General features: G+C 37.8%; 2 protein-coding genes across 3 annotated transcripts in view; one reads left to right on the plus strand and one right to left on the minus strand.

The window, feature by feature from the left end:
- Window positions 1-4371, plus strand: part of LOC310766955 (uncharacterized protein) — a 147104-nt gene extending 142733 nt beyond the window's left edge. Inside the window, exon 6 of the mRNA XM_083623599.1 lies at window positions 1338-4371. The gene's annotated coding sequence lies outside the window, so the exon portion shown is untranslated. The remainder of the gene's footprint in view (window positions 1-1337) is intronic.
- ZNF407 (zinc finger protein 407) overlaps window positions 1-18361 on the minus strand; it is a 328959-nt gene that overhangs the window by 56416 nt on the left and 254182 nt on the right. The window lies entirely within an intron of this gene.

An 18361-nucleotide genomic window follows, 5' to 3' on the forward strand; every position in this document is an offset into this window, starting at 1 on the left:
TGGACACAAATTGTATCCTCTAGAGGGAGCTTGTCAAATTGTTGCTGCAGTTTACTTGGGGATTTCACAGCTGTGAGATTAACATCGTGGGACCAGACTGTGACCTTGAATAAAAATGTGTTTGGAAGAAGTCCTGGTGCTTGCTTTTTGCAAGACAAGTGCTTTGCTGGAGCAGTTGCATGAGAAGGTGGATTTGATGAATGAGAAGTTGGATTCGATGACTGTTGCAACTAGTGAATGTGGACAAATAGGGAATATTGACATAGAAATTATACAGGGACCAATCCAGGAAACTGGTTCGACTGGGCAAATGCAAGGCCAGATAATAATGGAGGAAGCTACGGTGCTACCTCAAGCAACACAAATGGTGAGACCCGAGGCCCTGCAGGAGTATAAGCCGCTGTTTTGGAAGAATGAACTTGAATTAGGCCTGAAGGAATCTGGAGCTGAGGAGGATCTCAACTTTGGAGAGATTTTGAAATATGCTGCTAAAGATCTTTCGGATTATATTGATGACTGTGGGGAGTGGGACTGTGGGGAATGGGATGGTTTGACGTGGGGAGATGGACATGAGTATGGATGGAAATTCCCCGGAGATCTACTCCCGAAGGAGAAAGGAAAGAAACTAAGAAAGAGACCAACAAAAGACAAGGAAAAGTGCAAGCATAAACAAGAAGAAAAAGATCTGCAGAAGGGGCATGGAAGAGACTTAAGAGCCTCGGATATCAGACTACCACGTTGATGGACTAGATGGAATTGGATAATAAGGACTGACACAACCCGAGAGCAGGAAGAAGGGACGTTGGATGAAAACTGGAAGACTCTATAAAGAAAAAATTTTATTTTGGGAATTAGTGTAAAATTAATGAATATTAGGGAGAATGTTGGAATGAAATTGTCTGGCTTTAGCAGAAATGATATAAGGATAAATAAGTATTAAGTTTTAAAGTTTTAAGGTATTTTACGGTATTTTATGGTAAGATAAGGTTAAGGTATTTTATGGTAAGATAAGGTTAAATAAAGTAAGGTAAATTGAACATCAGAATATGGTGAAAGATGGATAGGATGTATAGAGTTAATTAATTGGTTATAAGATAAAATATAGAAAGGATTTGCTGAAACAATGACTGAATCAGGATACAAAAAAAGGGAGGTGTGAGGAAGTCAGGGAAATAGGCAGATGAAAGATAGGATATGGAATGACTGATTTGTTTTTAACTATTTTTATTTTTATGTATTTTGTATCTTTTTGTCTTCTTTTTGTCTTCTTTTTTTCTTTTCTTTTTATATTTTTGTATTTCCTCTGAAATTTTAATAAATATTATTATAAAAAAAAGAGTATGACACATTACTTCAAAGCAATGTAGTTACCCATGCAGTGCAAGTCACTTGGTAGACAATCCATTACTCAGACAAGTCCCAAAAAACATGGTCTTTTTAGCTTTACTGGGTCTATCAAAAATTCTGATCGCTCATATATACTTTATCCTGGAACCCCACAATCTGGAAAGGTCTTTGAGTTGTTATAGTGTCATTATTGCAGAGTAAAAAGATATTAAGAACTGCAGCCTTAGTTGTTTTATTTCAAGTGTGTGACACCTCAGGCCTTCTGGCCAAATTAGACTGCTTCCTATACCCATCTGGCCTCTTACTGTTCCCATATGCTATATATTAATTTGGCTCAACTCTGCATTTTGTCAGAAGCCAACCCTATCTCTATTGGCTGTGTCAAGCAAATGATGTGGTTCTAAGGGTACTGATATGACTTGGCTCAGTCGATTCTCCCAGCACAACAAGAAAGATGAAAGTACTGCAGTCAACAGGGACGAGCAAGGGTCCCCAAATGTGTGTGTGTGCATGTGTGCAAGAGGCATTATGGATTGTTATATGTGTGTACATTTAAGAGCTGCCAGCATTTCCGCTGGGTTTTGTAGCTGAGCCTTTAACAGATATTAACAGGTCATCGTGTTTATCTCTATGCTTTGAAATACTGGTTTCTGCAGATTAAGAGCACAAGGGCAGGCTGGGCTGATGTTTTCTTTCCCTAGATAGTGGAAATATACATATCCCATCCACAAAACAGCAAACATGTATGTCCATGACTGCAGCCTAGTGGCCACTTTAAAATTGGCAATGTGGCTCTTAGGTTAAAAGGGTTCCCCTTCTATTATTATCTATCAAGTTCTCATAATCTTTCATAGTTCGAAGTGTCAGGGCAAGTCCAGTCATGAGACAGAATGAGATTGCCACCTAGGGCGGCAAATTTAAGAGAAACACATGGTCAACTATTTAATTTATTATATGTTGTTACCACAGGAGAAACCATTCGGATCTTCTGACTTGGGCAGCAAATTCTGATCCTGCAAAATGATCCACAGTTTTGGCACTGCAGCCCCATTAAGTAGACTGAATGGAAAGCCAGTTCAGTCTTCTTTTTGAAAAAGCGTGTACTACAGCAACAAAGATCCTTGGCAAGACTTTTTGTGACCTGCTAACTTTCCATATTGCAGGGAGCTTTCTGTGAATATAGCATTTAAACTCTGCCCAAACTGTACTGTGAAGTAGTCCAGTTCTGGGAGAGTTGAGCCACACGGTTATCTTCATAATGTTTGAGTGTCTCAGACAAGAGTAATTTTAAAGCCACGCTTCAAAGCTCAATGACTGGGGGTTATTTGAATCTCTATTTTACATATCTAACATTGTATTCATCATAACATTCTATGCATGGAGCTTAAGTACAAGATTACCTCTTGATGCTCTTGCTCATTTTCAGGTGTTATATTTCACATATTCAAATCCTTAGACAAACATTCCAACTTGCCCCCTGTCACACTAACTCTATCACTAAAGGACAGAAAGTAATTGGGAGATTTCTCTAATTGTTAAGCTCTTGCAAGGGCTGAGCCTGATCATTCACTGAATTGTTGAGTTGATGGGATTCATGTAGCTGGTTATAAATTGATAATCTAAATTAATTCATTCAAGCAGAAATCGATTTTGTAACTCCTTGAGAGCTTGTAATAATGCTTACCTCCCACTGCTAGCTGCATTCTCTGTTTCATAAAGCTGGTTGGAAACAGCTGGATTCAGGTGACCTGCTAGCTCATTAAATCTGCTACATGTTCCTTTTGGTAAATGATATTAAGCTGAAATGTCCTTGCGCTGATTTTTTTCTCTTAATTTTATGACAGAAATAACCTAATTTGTAACACAAAATAACAATCTCCTTGGATTACTTTTGCCTTGTTAAAATATTTTATGCATTTTTCATTTACACGAAGGTAATGGAAAAACACTTAAAACTATCTGTTATTTAAACCACAAGAGATATATTACTGGAAGTCTGAGAGCTGCAAAAATGATTGCATCTTCATAGTCTTTGCTTTATATCTGTAATAAAAGGTGAACAATTCAATTCAGTGGTTAGTAAATAAAGTAAGATAGGTTTTTTTTTTTTAATGTTCTCCATTGGAAAAACTAAAATCAAATTGCTTTTCAAATTCATTTAGAAAGAGGACTCATTACTTACTCCCCCCTCTCTAATATAAAATGCATAGTTTTCATTTTGAACCTTAAAAAATCTTAATCTAAGAGTAGATGTAACCTAATTCTGAATCTCAAATGAGATAGAATCAGTTCTCTTCACTGTCCTTAACATAATTATTAAAAGAATGTGGATGAAGGTGGAGATTGGAACCTAAAGAATGCAGAGTATCTGACTTTAGGATACGTATTTCTTTATCTAAACTATTTGAATATTTCCCCCCCCTTTTGATTAACCAAACAATATGATAAAATAATTAGGGCACTCTAACATGTAGCAGTGAAAACATCTTTCCAACAAAACCATCAACCCGGCAGAGATTCAATTCTTTATCAAATCCAGCACAGCTGATTAATTAACAAGCTAATCAGTATCTTTTATCAAAATTCCACAACACTGGAGAAGGAGAAGGGTGGGGAGTGGGAAAACAGCATGAGAACTTCTAATGAAAATCACACAGTGTATCCTTAACATTGGCAAACAGCACCAATCTAAAACATCTGCAATGCCCTTGACACGTTAGCCTATTTTTCCCAGTAGAGTTCACCATGCAGCAACATTCACTCAGGTTGATAAGATGGCTAAAGCTATCCAAAGAAATTAGCAGAAGAAATGTTTGAGACTGCTTAGCTATTAAGATAATAGTAGCTAAAATCAGAATTATTAGCTTATTAAAATTAAAGATCCATATAAAGATAAACCATCCTTTTAATGATCAGAAATGGGGAGGGAGGGAAACCTGCATTGATTTCTAGCTTCTGGTAATGAAAGCACAATTTTTAAAAAAGAAGATGAAAGTATACAAAATGTGCTTATTGTTCATATATGTGGTAGACTTATTATAATAACTTCTACCCAAAGGGAAGATCTCCTTTTCATCACCTTAAGTGGCCATGTTAACCAATGTCACCTATCCTGTTCTGGGATGACCAGAAAAAGACAGAGGTAAACTAGGTGCAAAAACATTATGTGGCATACCAGATCTCCATAATGAGAATCTAGCATGCAAAACCTCTACCCAGGTGGGTGCTGGTTGGAAACGCCCTCCCCACAGCATAGTGTCAGGAGGCACTGGGTCATATGCTATATCCTAGGGTCATCCAAGCATAATGGGCACAAATCAGGAACTCTTAAGGTTTGCAGAAATACAAATACCTACAAGAGAGGGAAACCTTCAAAACAGTCCAACATGAACTAAGCATGTTCTCAGGCCATAGAATGCTGACTGACCCTTGGGAAAGGACAGAAAACTGGGAAAAAATGGAATGGGGTATCCTAGAAAAGGACATGGCTGACTGGAACCCTGAAAAAGAGCCCTCAACATGCCGAATTTCATTGTAGGTCCAGTTGTTCTCTCACATGCCTTGTCAAAGAAAGCAATATAAGTGACTGGACAGCAGTTGTCATACACTTTAAAGACTAAGGTCTTCTTCAGGTGAATCAACGCAACCATCTCTTTCAAAGCATCTACTATAACCCCCTGAAATAGAAGGGCATTCACCACCCCCTGGACACACCTCTTGGTGCAAGTATAGACAGTTCCAAGAATATACCAACAGCTGACTTCCAGTAAAAGAATAACACTGGAATCAATATCCTACATTGTTTATTTTATTATGCTTACACTCTGATCCTAGGTATGTTTTCTTACAGAAACTAGATACAATATTTGGTTAGAAGAGGAACATTACATTCATTTTATAATGAAATTTATGGTACATGCCTCACTGGACTTGACTATGCATTTGTCATAGTGACCTGGAAGCTGTCTGCAGACAAACACCGGCTCCCTCAGCCTATAGAGCAAGATGAGCGCCGCAACCTCAGAGTCATCCGTGACTGGACCTAACGATCAGGGGTATACTTATACCTTTACCTACCTAAACAATAGATCTACTAGAGATATATAAGACATATATTTAATACATGACACTATTACTCCGGACTCTATCAGTATTAATAGTTAGAACACATAGATCTGAAGAAAAATATTTAAAAAAACATGGTTATAGTATGTAATTTGGGTATAATATAGAGGTTGTTGCTTTTTTACGATTCATTGATTGCTGAGTGCATCTATGGTAATGAAAAGAGGTGCTTGTGGAGTTGGGATTTTTGAGCAGATGCTTGTGTTTGTAATGATTTCTCAACAAAGTTTCAGCTTAGTTTAAAAGTCCTCTGCCATCAAACAACAACAAAATAAGAAAATCTAAAAACATTATAATTCATTTTTTCTAGAAAACTATTTGACTTGTAAAACTTGGTCAATTTTTTTTTAAAAAAATCAAAGAACAAAATTTAATAATTATTGTAAACGATCATATGGTAATAATTAAGTTAATACATAATTAGCATGTTCTAACAACCATTGTAATAGTGACAAATGCTTTCATTCATTTTGCCCTGATCATTAAAGACTTTAAAGGCACTGAATTTGTTAACTGAGTCCCTTGACTATTCATCAGTGATGCAATTCAACCTATACTCTAGTGGCCTGTAATCAGCGCATTGCATATTATATGAAGGGGATTTTTATCATTGTCCTTAGCTATGCCACCTTTATGTCCTCTCTCCATCACACAGCAGGTAGAAGGATATAAATATCATGGTACCTCACAAATATGGATTGCACCAATCTTCACTTCCAAACAGCATGAAATAAAATAATATTTTTGCCCTGATGTGTTTATCATAATGATTGCTCAGATGTCTTCTTTTCTCATGGATGCTCTTAAACTGGATTTTAAAGAATATTGGCAGCAGTATTCACTATTTTATTTTATCTCATTTTATTCAACTGTAAAGGCTTTTCACTTCTAAATCTAGTATAACCCTCTATAACTCTGGCAGTTGGTAATAATAATAATAATATGGGGGTGGGGTGGATTTTATGCCTGATATTAGAGGTGCCATACCACCTTTTAAAAAATCATTGTAAAAGGAACTAGGTAAGAACAGATCTTTTATGTAGATGATGTGGCCAACAGCCATAGCTCTTAATGAAGTCACTTTGTCATTTCTTCTTTAGTTGTTCCTGCTATTATAGCGCCCAAATTCCTATTGATATCTTCAAGATCCTTGCAACAATAAACCATAGGGTTGTAATCACTAGACTTTACTCAAAAGAAGACCACTGAAATTTGTTTTCAGAACTAACTTAGGTCCATTAATTTTAATGGAACTGGTCTGAGTAAACAGCCCATAGAGCCAGCCCAAGACGTTTGCTGCTTAAGATGGAGCAGAATATGCTCATCACCTCCCTACCTCTGCTCAGGCAAGGTGCACAGTGGCCAAGGCCAGCCAAGTTATTTTGGTGCCTGAGGCAGAAAATCCCACATGTCTTTCCCCCTTTGCAACAGTGAAACGCAACAGTAAATTAAATTACTAAAAAAAATTCTCCTTTCTCATGACATCCCAGAATCTCTACCTATAGTGACTTCTTCTATCTGCTGGTAGGCCTGGTTCTGACAAAATACAGAGTGCAGTGAAAACAATAAGCACCCCCCAAATTAAACAAAATCTCTGATCAATTTACAAGGATATAAATTAATATTTTTAAATGATTACATTTATATCCTTTTCCGCCAAGGAGCTCCAGGTGACATGCATAGCTCTTCCCTTCCCCATTTTATCCTCAGAATAACCCTGTGGGGTACATTAGGCTGCGACTGGTTCAGGTTCACCCAATGAAAATGATTAAGAGGGGATTTGAAACCTGGTCTCCCTGCTCCAATACTATACCCACTCTGGCTCATGTGGATTGATAAGCCATGGCTCCATGACACAGTACAGTATTAAGAACAGTCTTGCAGCATGATCTCATACCAGCTGATGTGCAGGGATTGCTATTCTAGGAGTGAGTACCATGGCCCTATCACTGGCAAAATGGATAGCTTATCCATTTTCAAGATGTTGGGACATAAGCAGTAATAATCAGAGATATTCAGCATTGAACACTTCCCCCAGCACCCTACATAGTGAAACTGTATTGTAGAAGAGAATTTATTTTTATTTTGGGGCAGAGGACTGGATACATTACTGTCTAACTTTTGTCTATTATATTTGCCCTAAAGCTTTGGGGAGTAACAACAATTGAGTACTGAGGCAGCTTTAGGAATTGTCCTTGAGCTGCCAAGAGATGCAGGACATTTTCATGGGAATGCAGGGTATTTTTGTGGCAAGTAGCTATTAGGGAGATCAACTGACTGTCCCATTTGCCACATATCCTTTGTTTGAACAGGTGTCTAAGGCAAGTCTGGGTTAAAGATGTCAGGTCTCTTCACACTGCAGCATCTGAAGTAGCCTCTATGAATTGGGCTTTCCATCACTACCATAAAAGGCAAGTGGACACCAGTATTTTATTGGTGCAAACTGCTCTACTATGTTAAGCGCGTGCAATATGCTGAACTGAAAGATCCTTAGAATATAATCCTGGGATGTAGTAGCCATGATGCACCAATAGTAATATATATTCTATCGTGAACACTTTCCCCCAAACCCTAAGCTCTAACTGAGAGCCCAAACCAGCCGTGGATGGATTCACAACCCCACTCTTTTGATGTATTGTCCATTCAGTGGACACTCCCATGAAACAAAGACCAGGTCAAACATTTTTTTGAACTCACACTCTGAAAATAGCTATGGGGGGGCATAAAGTATTCCAATGAATATTAAAGAGATGACTCAGTTTGGGGGCAAGATTTTTAATGCTATTGATCAGAGAATCTTCATGACTGGTATCTTGCATGTTTATCTTTACCCACCTCTCTCCCAATATCCTCTGAGAGCAACTTATGATCCAGTCATTCCATGTCCATCCTCATTCAGAACCTCTGGATGTTTTTTTAAAATATAATGATCATAGTAGAAGTAATCAAAATATGTAAGAACCGTATCCTTAAAATACAGCAAGTGTTATTTTTCAGTAGACTGCTTAATCTCTTCTTAATGATTAAATAAATAAAAAAATCATCTGCTTTCTTTGATTACATATCCCTCCCGTCACATCGTATTCATTTCAAAGATTTAATATTCTGCCTTGTCTCTGTTTGCTCGGTTTTGTTCCCTAGGTCATAAATATACTTCTCTCTACTTTCCCAACCCAAATAAGAGGCCATGATGTATTTTGAACTGAAAAATGATTTAAATATTAAGCAAAATGTACAAAATCTCCTAATGCTACAAAAATTATTGATGCTAAAGAGCTGACAAGTTTCTAAAGAAACTTGTTGAAAAATATGGTTTATTTTAACTAGTCAATTTTGTTCTAGACATTGACTTCCTCCATTCTTCCCAACTCTCTTCCTCATGGTCAGAAGACCATGGTCAAAGATAGTCCCATTCTCTGCCCTATGCTGAAAATAAAGTCAACGGCTTGGACCCAGAGATCAACTCATGGTAAGTATGGGTGAAAAATAGCTTTTCTCTCTCTCCCTCTCCCAGCAGCCTCCCAAAAGGTTCTGCATGGGTTAAAGGACCCTGCTTATTGGGGTGAACTACAAAGATCACAGACTCACCTCATTCAGCATGATCCCCTAATTCTTAGGGCACCCTTTATGGGTCTTGGGCGGCTGAAAGGGGGGTGAAGCAGGAAAGTCACCTTTTGCCCAATGCTTCTATGAGAGGATCTCAAGATCCAGTTAGTTAAAACCAGGTCAAACATGCCAGCATTTGCATTCATTCAAATTACATGTCTTAATGTATTCTGAAAACCAAAACTATTCATAAAGATGGCTGCTCAAATTTAAGATGAACTGTAGCAGAGTTATGAAATGTTCTTTTTTATTATTATTCACTGAAAGAGATGCTAAGGATGTGGAAGGAGGTCTGGTTTGGCATGGCAGCTAAGCCCATTCAGAGGATGGATTTCCCAAAAACTAAATTGAACCCAATAAAAACCAACCACCAAGGTACAAGCTAATGCAGCAACAACTTTTATTATACAGTCACAGAACTGGTAAGTAGAAGATAGTAATTCCTGGGAGCTAGAGAAGCCCACAAAACACTTTCATGTTTACACTTCTAGCAGCAGCCCTTTGTGTCTCATGGGGAGCTGCACCTGGGATGTCTACCTTACAAATAAACTCCTCTCTTTGACAATCCTCAGTTTGAACAACTGTGTGGGTTTGAATAGCTGAGTTAAAGATAAAGAACCATGTGGACTCTCCCTCATTGGAGGTTTTCAAACAGAGGCTGGATGGCCATCTGTCAAGGATTCTTTAGCTGTGATTCCTGCATTGCAGGGGGTTGGACTAGATGACCCTTGGAGTCCCTTCTAACTCTACGATTATATGATTCCAAATTAGTGCAAACAAATTTTATATAAATAAGTGTTCTATTTTGCCCTCTTTTTCGTTGATACATTTTTCTTTTCCCAATAGATTTTATTAAAGTTTGAAAAAAGATATACAAAGATCAATATCCAATATCCTTTTAGAATATCAAAGATAATAGAAACCAATCTAAATAAAAGCACAAACAAAAAGAAAAAGAAAAAAGAGGGCGGAAGAAAAGAACTTCCGATTCTTCATCAGTCAGCTGTATATAGAAAATAATTCAAAACATCCACTCCAAGGTAACACTCAAATATTACACTTTCTATAAATTACTATTTTCTTCAATCCTCAAACCCAGAGATAACAGGTTCATTTTCTTTTTCACACAAAAAGTCCACAAAGTGTTTCCAGTCTTTAGAAAATATCAACAATGATTTTTCTCCACTTAAACACATTAACTTCGCCATCTCAGCTAAGTCCAATAATTTTAACAACCATTTTCTCTTTTTGGGTAAAGCATTAAGTGGCCAACTAGTTGCACCAGAGGACCATCACCTTTGAATTGTCTTTTGAAGGGTCACAGGAGGCTACCACCAGGAGGAAGCTGACATACCCCCATGTGCATTTGGTATCTTGGAGCATGGCTAATATGGATGCAGCAGCATTACATAGAGCGGCTTTCATCCAAAGAGTCTGATTTGTCAGGCAGCTATTGCGTACAAATAGTATGAAGTCACATTACGAATGAATTTATGTGTACTTGATTGAATGAGGCATATAACCTGAAACATCCATAATGGCAATCAGCACAAAGACACAGGCAGCAAGCTAAATTTCCTGACCTTTCGCTTGTGCATTTGTGCATGCTGAAATCAGATCTCACACATTCACACTTCAAAAACTGCTACTGGCTATTTTACCAATTGGCAGGCCAATCTTGTTGGCCTTTCTGAATATTTCTCCAATAGTTTGCTGTCAATATCAACTATATCTGCAGTCCAAAGCGCAGTACTTGGGAAATTTTACATTTTGATTGCAATAAATGTTTTTGTGTGTGTGATTATACTGTTTTTGCAACAGTTATGGTACGAAAGCAGATGTGTCATTGCCAAAAAGAATGTTGTGACTCAAAATCAAGCTTGTAGGCTTATAATCATTTGTCTAATTCTAGAATCTATCATCAATACCAGGTATCTCTTGCTCTTTAAACCACAAAATACGCGTATTTTTAAAGCATTAGCATGAACTTCACATCTTTAGTTAAAAGTAGTTAAACAATACTGGTATCTTGATAGACTCATGTTTTGTCAATAACCCTGCATTGTTAGCTGTCATTAGTTTCATGTGGCATCTGTCTGTCTTTTAAGTAACTCTCTAATGAAAAATTAGCACTTCATTATACACACACAAAATCCTTGGGAAGAATCCCACATGGCCCAGAAGATATGACAGAACTCTATTCTGTTGAATAGAGTGATGTTTGTATATTTATCAACTTCTTCATTTTACAGCTGTGCCTGTAGCTGACTATTGACACACTTGGTTTAGGGTTTCCAGGATACTTCATATATCGTGAAAATTGTATGGAAGATGCCCATATAATGTGTAAGATGGTGAGATGGGATTATATTATACCATTCCAGAAAGCAGTTCACTAGCTGCTGGTGAGCAACTGGACTGGGCCCAACTAGCATTTAAACAGCTTTGGACCCAAGTATGTGAAGGAGCACTTTGCCCAGCAGCCCAATTAAAGTTTTGTGATCTGCAGGGTAGACCCTGCTTGTGGTACCCTTGGGTAATCTGATCTGGATGTCACAACAAGAAACAGGATCTTCTCACCAGTGACACCACCAGGTGCTAATGAACTCCATTCCTGCAGAGATCAGATTGTGCCCCACACTATATGTTCATTCAGAACACAATTTAAAACCAGTTTTCCTTGTTCCAGGAAGGCTTTGGAGTAAAACAGAAGAGACACTATTTTTATAACATAGTTATTGTTGTTGTTGTTGTTGTTGTTGTTGTTGTTGTTGTTGTTTTTCACTGTGGTTCTGCTTTTGTTTTTAATGTTGTATTTTTCTATTATTATCAGCCACCCTGGGCTCTCATAAAGTAAAGGGTGGGGCACAACATATCAGAAAATAACAAAAACAAATTCAAGTTATAACTGAACTGGGTGATGACAAATGGCAGCTTCTGCCAGATTGCTATGTTGCACATCTATAGCCTAGCATGCTACCACAGGAGTAACAAAGTGAGCGGGACAAGAAAACAAGACACAAACACGAAGTTTGTTTTGTCTTCTGATTCAGCAATGGATTTAAAAGGTAGAAGGAAAATCTCTAAGTTGCTTCTTGGTCATCCTATTATGGTTTAAAGGAAGGGAAAGCAGTTGTTTTTTTTACACACTTCCTTTGTATTTCATGAAGACTTTAAAAATAGGAAAACGTTTTCCAAAGACTTTTTACAATTCCCACTCACCCCCCTCCTAACAGGTAGGTGGAGTTTGCGACCCCGTGAGGGGCTTACCTGGCCGGGTGCCACCCACCTGGTAAGCGGGTGTCTTTGGCTCGCCCCTGCCTGGCAGGCCAATGGGCCAGGGGTGTGGCAGGCCAGCAGGGGTGTGGCCTGGGACAGGTACAGGGGCCGATCCTCATTCTTCTTCCTTCTTTCCTTTACTTCAACTTCCATACAGAGGTAAACACCCAAAGACCAAAGTGAGTACTTATCAATCCAGCCATCAAACATTCAATATTAGTTGAAACAAAATAAAAAAATTCCTTCCAGTAGAACCTTAGAGACCAACTAAGTTTGATATTGGTATGAGCTTTCGTGTGCATGTACACTTCTTCAGATACAATGAAACAGAAGTCACCAGACCCTTATATATAGTGAGAGGGTGGGGAGGGGTATTACTCAGAAGGGTGGTGGGAATGGGTGATTGCCTGATAGGTGTGGTAAACCTGTTCACGGCTGTTAATGACTGCAATTGGTCTTACTGGAAAAAGCAAGGGGTGAGATGACTAAAAATAGCTTTATCATGTATAATGAGATAAGAATCAATTGTCTCTATTCAGAACAGGTTTCTCCATAGTTTTAAGTTTGGTGATAAGTTGCAATTCAGCAACTTATCTTTCTAGTCTATTTCTGAAATTCTTGTGTAATATGACAGCTACTTTGAGATCTTGTATAGAATGTCCTGGGCGACTGAAGTGTTCTCCTACTTGTTCCTCTGTCTTGTGATTCCTGATGTCAGAAATCACAAGACAGATTTCTGACATCAGTTACTACCTGTAACTATTCAATATTAGGGCAGCCATGACAGTAGCACATGCACATGGCTGTCCTCTTCAGCCACAAAAGATCTCACTGAAAAAGGTCAGGAGTACCACAGACGCATTCAAAACTTGAACAGTTAGAATCATTTGAGTGGAAAAGCAGGGCCATCATAACCACCATCTGCAGACCATTCTGCACTATCCAGGTTCTAAACTGCATAAGGAGCCTGCCAGTGTAGAGCAGCTGTCTGCTCAAGACCTGTCCTCAACATGTATGTGGAAGGTGTCAGAGCTGGTGACTAAATGGAGTGAGTATGGGGAACAGCACAGCCCTACTTTCCCCCTAATGTGATATGAATTGTGTGGGGTATGAATGCCTGTACAGGGCCTATTGTGAGAGAGGAATGAGGGGATTATATAAAACAAGCACAGCTATGTCTTACTCTGTATTATCCAAGCTGAGACCTATGGGACTCTTGATGTAAAGGAATATCTTACCACAATTTTGTAGAATTCCAACTACAGATGCAAATATGAGAGTATCTGGCAAATGCCAGTATTTGGTAACCACAATGGCTTCAGTAAAACTAATCACACATTTAAAAGTAGGAATTCATGAACACTGGAATCCAGAAAAAGGGGGAAACAACTCACATAGTAACAGCTATAATATTTCTGGCTCCTATATAAATACATCATGAACAGTACTTTGAGGCAAACTGTTAACTGCTAACTCTGAAACTTCTCTAAGAGGTCTTAGAAATCTCCACAGTGATACTAAACTTACATTAAAATGATCTAGAAAAATATAGCCTCAATGTTTTGTTTCCAAAGAATTTTTATAAAGCTCACATTTCAGAAGGAGGCAAAGGGACAGAACATCTAACACAGTTCTATGTGAAAATAAATTTCTGACATATAATGTTAGTGCTAAAAGACATTTAACTCTTGAAACCCAACATCAACCATATTTTCTTTTTCTTTAAAACTTAGGAAAGCAAGCTCAGTTTGATTGGGGAAATTTTTCCTCAGATAAGATCAGCTGACAGAACCACAGGGATAAAAGCATTTTCCCAACTCATTTTATTTGTGTATTTATTTTTAAAGACATTTTTATCTGTATGGAAGTAGTCATGGGGGTCACTGTATAGAACAGATACTTGAACCTCTCTCTTCAATGGAACTGTAAGAATCACGCAAAACATTTCCTGCAATATCCTTTTTAAAAGACTATCTGAACTCAATGAACTTTCATGTCCAGAACTGCACCAAGACATCAGTAACTTCCCTCAACAGATAGCAAACTTAGGCTGCAATCCTATGTCTACTCAAAAGTATTTCCTAATGGGGCTTCCTTTCAGTTAAGTGGGATAAGGGCTGCAGTCTTAGATAACTTTTTAAACTGTTCCACTACCAGACACACAAATGTCTCCTTGTGTGCCATCCAGAATGCTCAGTTGGGCCCCCCTACCATCAGTATCTTTATCTTTTCTGAGCTTCAGTTTATATACTCCCATCCTAAACATCACTGCATCCAAGCATTAATAAGCCTGATATTAAGGATCTGAGCCACACTTGTTATTTCTTAGAACATGCTACATCTGAGTTTACAAGTACTGGCTACTTGCCTTTCTCCTCTCCTTCACATGGTTCAACACAGCAAGACTGGCTTAAATTCTAGATTGAAAATTAAATTTAGTATGTTCTAATTTACTTGTATACTTTCTATTCAGTGCTTATGGTTTCCAAACTGTGACAATGACAATGTGCATCAATGGTTCGTTTTGCAAACCAGATTGTCCTCCTTCAAATTGCTCCTTGAAAGTTTATTGTGATGCCTATAAAAAAATCCTAATGATAGCCAGGCAGCTGGCATGTCAAATCCACAGCCTATTATGTTAAACAGTATTGTCTCATTGTTTTCTTCTCTCCATTTTTCGTTTTATCCACCTGCTGTCTCCTAACTTGGATTTAGATTGGAGTCTTTTTGGGGTATGGCCAAATTGTATTTGGAAATTTATATGATTTCTTTTAAAAAACAGAAGTTAATGTAGGATGACTGTGGTCTTTGAAATGGGCATATAATGCAGTACTATGTAAATGATTCTGACCAAACTGCGGGAGGCAGTGGAAGACAGGAGTGCCTGGCGTGCTCTGGTCCATGGGGTCACGAAGAGTCGGACACGACTAAACGACAGAACAACATGTAAATCAGTACTAACAGTGAATTAAGTTTTCGTCTATCACAACTGCCTACTTTGGATGCTCAGTTCCCAACTTGCCATACCATAGTTTAGCCACTAGGAAGAATGAGTGTACTCCCTATTTGCCCTTCCCCAAGCCTCATTCCTTCCTTGAAGTTTATATCATTGTTTGATTAAAACACAATTAAACAATGTTGTGGACAGAATGGTGAAGAGTAACTTAACATCAGTTTGCTAACTGGTTGTTAAACTATGGTTTAATAAATTAGGAACTGATGTTAGACCCATGAAAATTCTAGGCACCAAAATACATGCACACATAAGTACAAAGATAGTCTGATTTTTCAGGCCACTTTTAGGATGGCTATTTTAAGTATGCTATTTTGGAACAAAATAAGCAACTAAACTTTACATAAAATCTGCTAGTATCTTAAGAACAGTTGCTGTGACTTTGCTGGTGGTGCTTCCCCAACATCATTGTGGCATCCGGTCTTAGAAATACTTCTAGGGAAGGGAAGGGGGAAGGGGGAAGGGGGAAGGGGAAAGGGGAAAGGGGAAAGGGGAAAGGGGAAAGGGAAGGAAAGGGAAGCTCACTTTTACTATATTTGTCATGTTTACATTGTTAATTTTTAGCAGCCAACGAAAACATTTGTTTGTCCAAGCTTTTGGTAACACTGGACTGGTACTTAGTTTGTGGTTTGTTTGTTTATTTATTGATTGTCCTTGGCTACTGGATTGGTTTCTTGTTTTATTGCAATAGATTCTTTTTTTATTGGTGTTTGGTTTGGAAAGCAATATTTGGTACAACGGAACAATATAAATACTTTATATAAATAAACATCTAGATCTTTTATAAACTCACTGAAGTAGTAAATCATAAATGTACACTATCCAAAAAGAAACCACAAACAGTTCTTGGTTTCTTCTTAAAGAGTACTTGCAGTTTTGTAGGAGAAAGCATTGCAAGAAAATAGTGAACAGAAGTAGTTTTATCCAAATAGCACTCTATGTTCTGGTTCATATGTCACATTAAACCACAGATAAACTATGGTTTAATGTGAATGAACAATGTGCTACTGCATGCTGCTGAAATTGCAGGTGCTTCATCCCTCCTTTATGTCTAGCTAAGAAATGGATAGAAAACACATTGTGGTATCCTCATCAAGCAACTTTTTTGAGCTTGGAAACTCTCATGCAAACACAGAGCTCCAACATCTAGTCCACTTTTTATTTCAGGCTTCCTTTTCGCGCCCAAACCTGCTCTTTCCAGAATTGGGGCAAGAAGTCTCAAAGTGTCCAGAATGCTCTGGAGTTTATACAGGGGAACTTACAAGTATTTGTGCACATATTTTATAGAAAGGGATTTGTTTAATTTTTTTAAGTCTATAGGGTGTAAATAACATGGGATAAAAAGGAAACTTATCTACTATTCTGTCTTATTAAATGATGTCTCTGCGGTGTTTGAGCACACAGCTAAAATGTATCCCTAGCTGATAGATTAGTTTACTGATTTGTATCGATATTTCCTTTGTGTATGCTACAGCTACTGGGCCGATTACTGAAATACTGTAGAAACTGCTCCAGATTATTTATAGATGGTGCAGTTCCCTTCTTCTATTACAATGCCACATGACTGCTAAAATAAGACATGAATGTACCTGATGCTCCCCTAGATGGATTTGCATCTCTACCCTCTTATCCTCACAGATGTTTCTTGTCTGCTTTAATTCATATACACAGGCTTAAATTAAAAAACACACACCACAAAACCAGTTACTGTAGAAAATCAGCAAAGTTGTCAAATGTATCTGAATGCGAATCAGGTAAAATAGAAATGTGTAAGCACAAAGGCTTCTGAAAATACAGTGGTACCTTGAGTTACATACGCTTCAGGTTACAGACTCCGCTAACCCAGAAATAGTACCTTGGGTTAAGAACTTTGCTTCAGGATGAGAACAGAAATCGTGCGGTGGCAGCGGGAGGCCCCATTAGCTAAAGTGGTGCTTCAGGTTAAGAACAGTTTCAGGTTAAGAACGGACCTCCAGAACGAATTAAGTACTTAACCCGAGGTACCATGTAACACTAATTATTCCACTATATAAAAGTCACACCACAAAACTACAAGAGCAATGTATTTGAGAATGTAGTTGTGGAAATAGTTTTCCAATATATAAATTGGAGGAAGAAAAAAACCTCTCCAAAATCCAGAGTTGAGCAATACCCTTCTTGGGACCAACCAAAATGTCACAAAAGTATGGAAAACTTTCAGGTTCTCTAGAACTCTTAATCATGCAAGACGTTAAGCAGAACAGGGGCTAATAATAATAATAATAATAATAATAATAATAATAATAATAATAAATTATTTATACCCCGCCCTTCCCAGTTCAAAAACGGGGCTCAGGGCGGCTAACAACAAATTTAAAACACTTAATTGTAAAAGCAGCATAAAATACAGTATAAAAACATGAATAACAATAAAATTCAAAATTCAGAAATCAATTTAGGGGAAATAAGCATTATATAAGGGGTGGTAGGGGAAAACAATGACATCTTCATGTAGCTATGAAGTCAACTTGTGGACTCAGTTCTGAGATGGGGACCACTGGCTGAGTAAGTGGCTCTCATGTGCTTCATATATCAGTTAGCACACACAGAATTCTGGGAAGAAGAAGCCATAACTGAGAACCCAAACCCTCCTAAAAAACTCTGTAAAATTAAAATCTGCCATCAAGGATCTGTCCCAAACCTCAAAAAATGAAGTCTCTCTAAATAATATTGAGTCTATTCTTATAGCTGCCCCATATTTATTTTGAGGCAAGAGAAAGCACCGAAAGTTTTCTCATTTTTAAAGACTAATCTTAAAAAAAGACCATTTTGCCCCAAACATGCTGGGGACATTTTAAAGTGCATATGGAATTACTATGAATAAAGATACAGACTTGAAAAGCAACAGTAACTGCTGCATCATAGGTGCTTTTGTAAGTTATCACTTGTGCAGATGAACTGACCCTCATTTTCCCCTGGTTTAGTAGTTAAACCTTTCAGGAACAATTCAAG

Source organism: Podarcis filfolensis, assembly GCF_964270895.1.
Source record: "Podarcis filfolensis genome assembly, chromosome: 7".
Taxonomy (NCBI): Eukaryota; Metazoa; Chordata; class Lepidosauria; order Squamata; family Lacertidae; genus Podarcis; species Podarcis filfolensis.